Source organism: Gorilla gorilla, chromosome 3 (assembly GCF_029281585.2).
Source record: "Gorilla gorilla gorilla isolate KB3781 chromosome 3, NHGRI_mGorGor1-v2.1_pri, whole genome shotgun sequence".
Taxonomy (NCBI): domain Eukaryota; kingdom Metazoa; phylum Chordata; class Mammalia; order Primates; family Hominidae; genus Gorilla; species Gorilla gorilla.
The window spans coordinates 172,936,306-172,944,125 of NC_073227.2; the positions used below are offsets into that span (position 1 = coordinate 172,936,306).

The 7,820-nt window shown below is 42.8% G+C and overlaps 1 long non-coding RNA gene across 1 annotated transcript; it reads right to left on the bottom strand.

Annotated features, from left to right (window-relative positions):
- Nucleotides 1-303: 303 nt before the first annotated feature.
- On the bottom strand, nucleotides 304-5,609 carry LOC134758270 (uncharacterized). The gene is made up of 3 exons (XR_010133271.1): nucleotides 5,437-5,609; nucleotides 1,400-1,489; nucleotides 304-683 (listed from the first exon to the last, which is right to left on the bottom strand). It is a non-coding gene; the product is annotated as an uncharacterized lncRNA (long non-coding RNA).
- Nucleotides 5,610-7,820: the final 2,211 nt, after the last annotated feature.

Here is a 7,820-nt window from a genome sequence, read left to right on the forward strand (position 1 = left end):
TCTCAGACTCTCCTTACAGAGGGAGCATTCTGGTCTGGAGTTATTGATGAAGCAAACCAGGGAAGAAGCCACAGGGAATGCTCACCTTCCCTTTTGGGCATGGAGAGGTCCACCAACCTCCCTTTAATAGAGATTGTAGAGATTTATAGCTTATTTTTTTGGAGACAGACAATAGATATTCAAACAAATCCATAGTTCTATGAGAGAAATTAAAGAGTTTAGCTTGACACACAATGACCAGGTTTAACCAAACTCAGGTCTGGCTGCTTGCCGCTCGGAAGCCAAAACAAGAGAAGCAAGATGGAAAGGAGGAAAGCAGTTTTACTCAAAGGCTAGCCATTGAGAAGAATGGCTGGACTTACGTCTCAAAGAACCATCTCAAATTTTTAGGCTAAGTGAAGGGGGTTGGGAAGGGAAACTTGGTATGGGAAGCATGTGGGAGTGGTGCAGGATGGAGGTCGGCATATCTTGCTCCAATGGCTATCTTGAGTTGTTGTCCACCTGGAGTATGAACTGGGACCATTTTGACAATGGTTGGGTTGTAGATTAACCACCTTGAGGCAATTTCTAGGTGGGGGAGACTTCCACAACTGGATCTCTATGCCTGGTTTATTTCAAGATTAGCCCCTGGAACTTCTAAGCAAGTACATCATTAGACAAGCAAATATGGTGCAAGGGAGTGTCTGGAATAGAAAGAGGAAGAAGGGTTTTCTTAAGATTAAGAAGAGAGAAAATGAAACTTCAAAATACATTTTGAGGTTAAGATACTGGGTTACATAGAGTGTGAAGAGTGTATGCTACTTTCATCATTTTATGGTTCCAGCTACAGCAGTGGAGGCTTACTGGGGGATGACCTGTCTTAGATTCATTTGCAAACCAATGATCCAGGCTCAGCATAGGTTTCAAATCACACCCAGCAGAGGGTGTGGCAGGTCTGGATAGGGTTTATTTTTTAATTAAAAAAAATTTTTTTTTGAGAGAGGGCTTTGTTCTGGAGTGCAGTGGTCAGTCATGGTTCACTGCAGCCTTGACCTCTTGGGCTCAAGTGATCCTCCTATCTCAGCCTCCCAAGTAGCTAGGACTACACACATGCACCACCACACCAGGTTAATTTTTTATTTTTATTTTTGTAGAGATGAGATCTTGCTGTGTTGCTAAGGCTGGTCTCAAACTCCTGGCCTCAAGCAATCTTCCTACCTTGGCCTCCCAAAGTGCTGGGATAACAGGTATGAACCACTGAGCTCGGCCAGTTTTATGCCCAAAGAGGCTTCATGTGTTAGTGTCCTGGTTCTAGTGTTGAGGGATAATGGTTAGCACTTGTCATGACTTGATTAGGAATGAAATAACATAGTGAATATATAGTAACCAATGTAATCAAAAACAGTTTCCTCAAAAATACCTAGCTGGGGTGGCAACTAGGTTCTTCTCTCATGCTGATTCTGGTGTAGGAAAGTTTAAATTTTTCCCCTGAAGTTTCGATAATTTGAGTCTATAAAACAAATTGATAATAGTTGAAATAAAAAAGGCATACACATTTATTGACGTGCATATGGGCATGAGAATCATACACAAAATATGAGGCTTAAAGATGGGGGGTTGATGATTGAAGTTTTATACCATCCTGAGATTACGGAAAAAATAGGGGCTTGGAGCATGGCAAGACAGGTTACAAGAGGGAGAGAAGAGAAAAAGGCTAGCATAAGACCACTAGCCTGGCTAGTGAGGATGGTCTTGTTATGCTGATGAACCTCATAGGTAGCAACCCTTAAAGAATAGATAGATAGTAGCCTGTAATAACAGTTTCTCTGTCAGCCCTTCAAAGGTGTCAGACTCTGAGTCTGTCTCTCTCTCTCTTTCTCTCTCTCTCTCTCTCTCTCTCCCCATAATTTAATCTTTCCTAGCTTTGGACAAGGGGTTGCCTCAGAAAAGGTCTGTTTGCATGTCCTAGTTACTTCACTTTATTTCCTCCACAGATGCAAATCTCCTTTTCCCCGAAAAGGGAGGAAATTGCAAGGCTATTCTTGTGCTTGCAGCCTCTCTGAATAGCCATATCAAATTATGCCAAAGAAGTATATTTGGCTGGGCTGGCTCATGCCCGTAATTCCAGAACTTTGGGAGGCCGAGATGGGTGGATCACTTGAGGTCAGGAGCTCCAGACCGGACTGACCAACAGGATGAAACTCTGTATCTACTAAAAATACAAAAATTAGGAGGGCGTGGTGGCAGGCGCCTGTAATCCCAGCTACTTGGGAGGCTGAGGCAGAAGAATCGCTTGAACCTAGGAGGCGGAGGTTGCAGTGAGTCAAGATCATGCCATTGCACTCCAGCCTAGGAGATAGAGCAAGAGTAAGACTCTGTCTTAAAAAAAAAAAAAAAAAGGAAAAAAGTATATTTTAGGGTAAAATTTTTTTTGTTTTCATTCACTGGTCAATTAGTAGAGGCTGTTTAGAACACTGTCTTGAGAATTCCTCAATGAGAATTCCAATTTCAGAAGGAGTTAGAAGCAAGCTAAAGCAAAGCGAGTGATTATTCTTTTGGCACCCTAGGAATCAAAGAACAGTATGTTCTGAAGCAAATCATGCTTGTGTTTTCTGAGGACACAAGGACTTCATCTAACTTCTTTTTTGATCTTATCTGAGCCATTAGCCAATGAGAAAGGTGATTGAATGGTGATGTCTTCCATGAGTCCAGTAATAAGTATGCTTGTGTCCATCTGTGATGGTGCTTAGTCCTATCCAGGCCCAAATCCACAATGGGGTATAACTTTTCAGTAACTGCCCAAGGCTTAGGAAATTAAGTATTATACCAAAATGTCCAGAACACATGAGCATGAACCTGTAGTGGATGGTAAGCCTTAGTGGCTCACAGATGCAGTGTAGATTAGAAAGACTGCTGGACTACTGGATAGCATAATCCCCAGAGTCTAGTTTTTTTTTTTTTTTTTGGGAACACTCACAAACTGCATGAACTTGAGAAGGTCAGTTTCTTTCCTAAGCATCAGTTTCTCCATTTATTAAAAAAAAAATCAGCCCAATAATTCCTGTTCTTCCTACTTTGCAGGGATTTTATGACAATCAAATGAGCTCATACTTGGGAGAGCACTTCACTCGGTGCTAGACAAGAACAAGCTATCATCATTAGTTTGCTGGTGACAGGGAAAGCTGCTACTTCCTTTCCCTACCTTCTTTTCTCTTTTCTTTTCTTTTCTTTTCTTTTTTTTTTTTTTTTTAACAGAGGTAGTTATTTATGCACCAGAAAGAACAGTTAAATTCCTAGGCTGTGTGCTTCTCTTAGTGAAATGATTTAGAGCCGTGTGTAAATAGCACATAAATTTATTATGACTCGGGTCCAAACTGGGGAATGTGTCTGTATATACACACACATGCAATCACTTCTCAACATCTAACAGTGAAAAATATTGCAGCCTTGTAAAAAACAAAGCCACCTTCTTCCTAACTCCTGACAGCTAAAATGTCCTTAAAATAAATGGGAAAGAAAGTTTACTCTACATACCTGTGCAATGGAGTTTTTATGAATCAGACAAATTTTGAGTCTCGCAGGTAACGTCAGACCTGAGAGTGATGTTTACACTCCTGGTATTTCAAACTTAACTACTTGCTGCTGATTCACCCAGATGGCTCTCTAGGCACAAGGATGCAGAATCTCTATTTATTTATTCCAAAGAAACAAACAAACAAAAAGCTGACCATTGGACCAAGTTAATCAAAAAGGTTTTTAATGGAGTCATTGGAGGACCAAGGCAAATGCTTGGAGCCATAAACAGGTGGCACGAATCATTTTTAGTCTTGTTAGAGAATGAGGAGCGGGCTGCTGCAGGGAGATGATTTCCTGCCTAATTAATCTGCATGTTGCCACCCTGGAATTTATTCATTTTGGGGCATGAATCCCATCTGTAGGGCCAGTTGTTAGAATTGGTGAGAAAATACTTTCTTTTTTCCTTATTTATTAGAGGAGAGAGGAAGAGAGAGAGAGCAGAGAGAGCTCATGTAGTTATATTTCAGCTTGAAGCAAATCAAATACTCCTCTGAGTCTTCAGTACTTGAAAGCAGCCAAATGGCTGATGCGGGGTGGCCTGTTACTTTCGTATTTATGAAGGAATTTATATGTATGTGTGTGTATATATATCACATTTCCTTCATAAATGTATATATTACAAAACCACGTATATATTACATTATATATGTGTGTGTGTACATATATATAACTTTTTTGTTTTTAGTGGCAACACTTAATTGGACAGAGCTGCCAGTCACTAAGGGTGAAGTGAGATGTTTTGGTTAGACAATCAGTCAATGCTGCACTAGTCTAAATAGTGTCTGTGAAAGTTAGAAAAGGCACCCCTTGCTCAAGACATTTTACTTCTATTTGCTGGGAAATTGTCATACTACATTGAATATGTTACAGTAAGACACTTTACTTCCACCTGCCAGAAAGCTGTCATTACACAAACTGAAACCTACAGTGTCTTCAGTGAGAAGACTACCTCTTTAGATGCATTGCTCTTGTGTACCACATGGCCTAAACAATTGTACAGCGGCACCACCATCGATGGCAACATTTAGCAAGCTGCTGGGGATGGCTGGCTGGCTTATATGGTCCCTGCCCTCAGGCAGCTCAGTCTAGCTGGGAAGACAGACATTAGTCAAAATAAGCATCCAAATACATGTACTATGACAAAATGGGGAAGTGCTTTGAAGCAAAATTTCAGGGTGCTAGGGGTCTTCTTAAATGTGAAGATAAATGTGTATCTAGTGTTTAAAATAGTTCTTGGCAACACTCAACTGATGTTTACACAATGAAAATTTCACAAATTACAACCATCCACAAAACGGAGGTGTGTGGAAATAGAGCTTTCTTTGTACAACTGATTTTAATATTTGATTCCAAGACCCACCAAGCGGATAGTATCAAACAGTGATGTTTGCGTAAATCAGTTCAATATAGTGACTTCCATTAAATTCAATCCCCATGCCCTTCCAAGCTCTTAAATTCAATCCCCAAGCCCTTCCAAGCTCTGTCTGTGGCTAGTTTAAGCCTTCAGAGAGAGACAGATGATTCCCTGACTCTTTGTGGTTGGGTCACAGGCCGCCGGTGGATGCTCCTTCCCTCACCCCTCCAGGCAGCCTATTCAAACTGGGATGTCAATGTCCCTGCTTATGTGTGGGCCTCTTTCTGAATGCTGAAAGCCCTGTTGGTCCCCTCCAAGCCACTTTTAAGGTAGGGCCCATCACAACCAAGGGCAGCCAGCTGCTGTTCCTCTGGCTTGTGCTGTGCCCATGTGTAGGATGGGTCTTTGGTGCTTCCCCTCCTAAGCTGCAGCCAGGGGACAGATTGACTTAATGCTCTACTGTCACCATCTTGAAATTCATAATCATTTTATCTTTAAACTTGTCTTTTGTGAAGTAGTGCACCCACCTGAGAAGAGGAGAGGTGTGCATAATGCATGCTGCCATTTCTTCCTATCCCATTTGCACATAGCATTAGTGTTAATTCCTTGTATCGACCAACCACTTAAGTGAAAATGGTGACATAGAAAGAAAGGGAAAGAGAGAGCAGCCCATAGTTTCTTTTGTCTTCAGTCCTTCCTTAACTCATCAGTAAGTCAAAGGTAGAGAATGTCGGTAGAATGTGTGTATGTCACAAAGGGAAATAAAGACAGCATCTCCCCTTTTCTGGAAAGGACAAAATACGTATGCACGTACAAGCTATGAAATACAAATTGTGCAATGTCAGGGCTTCTGCATATGAGTTAAATGCTCTTAAATTTGCATTTAAAGCTGGCATTGCACAATATAAAGTAGAATGGTAAAATTTGGGCTAATAATTTTAAATTCTAATTTTTCTTTACTTAGAACAACATTAAATAGCGAATAAAAAGCTCCATGACAAGTTGAGAGAGAAAGACTGCAGAAGAAAGTGAAAAGCTTTTAATTTTAGTGCTTTGTCCTGCTTTTTGAACAAGGAGTCTTACATTTTCATTGCACTATGTCGGGCAAATGATGTAGCTGGGCTTGCTCAAGCTAAACACATTGGGTAGAGCTCCTTCCCTGTTTTCCCACCCCCAGCAAAATGTGAGGAGTGGGGAGGGAGGGCAAAAGTTACACGGCTTTGTGCACTTCATTTTCTTTTTCCTTAAAACTCCAACCCTTCGTGTCTTCCCAGCACGTGTTTCTAGCTCCTCCAAGGGCAAATCATTGACAGCCAGGTTTAGTAGTCACTTTACACTTCTGGGAAAACGGCTGTGGCCTCTAGCTGGGAGCTGTGTCTTCTGAACGTAGTAAGAGTCTGGTCTTAGCTTTCAGGCTGGCCTGTCTCCACAGCTATTTATTATAGTTCACACTTAGTTGGGACTTTTGGGAGAGAGGGAGAAGCCAGAGCCAACAAGAATGCAGAAGGGAGAATGCAGGAAGACAGGGCACAGTGCTTCCCATCTCTCCTGATGTGGACAGTAGAAACTTCCTGAGTACCTGCTGCATAGGGCATGGCTCTGTAGGGGCTCAGAAAACAGTACCCCAAAAGGAAGGTCTCAGCAGCAGCCTCAGAAGCGAACGTTTCTCTCTGACCTTCTCCTGCCCTTCTCTCGGTCCCATTTTCTCCCAAGGCCAGCCACTGATACTAGAATCCCTCTTTCTCAAGGCAGGTTATAGAAACCAGAACCCCTTTTCCCCAAAGCTAGCCATAAAATCTAAAAATATTATCTGTGAAAACTGACCATAAAGAACATATCTGACCTACCTGGTTTGACTGCAGGTCACAAGACCCCCATTCCAGAGAGGCCCTTCCCCACACCCAGAAGGAAGGAATGCTTTAGAGAGGCCAAGAAGAATCTAGACAGGTCTTGCTGGGCTTTCTGACTCAGTCTATTAACATCAGATCATCCTCCCTTTTGTCAAATCAGACTTCTACCTGGCTGTCCATACTTTGTTAAGCCTAAACATAAAAACAGACAATTTCCCCCATGTCTTGGGGTCTTCATTCCGAAGCCTCCGTGGATACACATTGAATGAATTAGTATGCTTTCTCTCCTATTACTCGGTTGGCCTCATGTCAGTGATTTTTCAGTGAACCACAGTTCCTTCATCGGTGGGCTGCCATGTCAGGCAGGCAGGGAAGTGCAGTGGACTCTAGGAAGGAAGAAGCAAGGACCTTTGGAGAAGGAGCATCACTCAGCGGCAGAGACAGGAAGCCCCAGAGCCGGGTTTTTCGGTCCTCTGCTCCACAGTGCACAGGTTTCAGAATCCTTCCTGAGAATTCTCCATTACCACCACACTTTTTAATTTTAGGAAATCGGCATGTTTTATTCATTAAAAAGATAACATATCTTTGTGCAAGAGAGGCCCCAGAGGAGAGCAGTGCTCAGAGTGGCTAATGGATTTCTTTGTAATGCGGTTTAATGCAACAAGGCAACTCATGTCTTTATGGTTGGGAGAGTTTTCTCCTCGGATGGGGAATGAGGGGCTGAGAGCCTGAGACTGGGCATACTCCAGAATCCGCACCCAGCCCCTGGCTGGAGGCAGCCAGCCTTTGCCTGAGCTACAGCCCTGAGGCTGAGCCACAGCCCTGAGGCTGAGCCATTACCCTGAGTGACCCATCCCTGAGAGACCAAGAGGCAGTGGGGCTGAGCCATGCTCTAGACGTCACCTCTCAGTCCCAGAAAGGACACCCTGCAGGTCACCAAACAAGGGTTGAATTGTCCTCTGTGAAAAAGTCAACCTCCTGAGCATGAAAAAGCCCTAGCACTGGTGGTTAGAAACCAACTGAAGCAGGGGTGGCTAAGCCTTCTGTGAGGAGGAAATTCT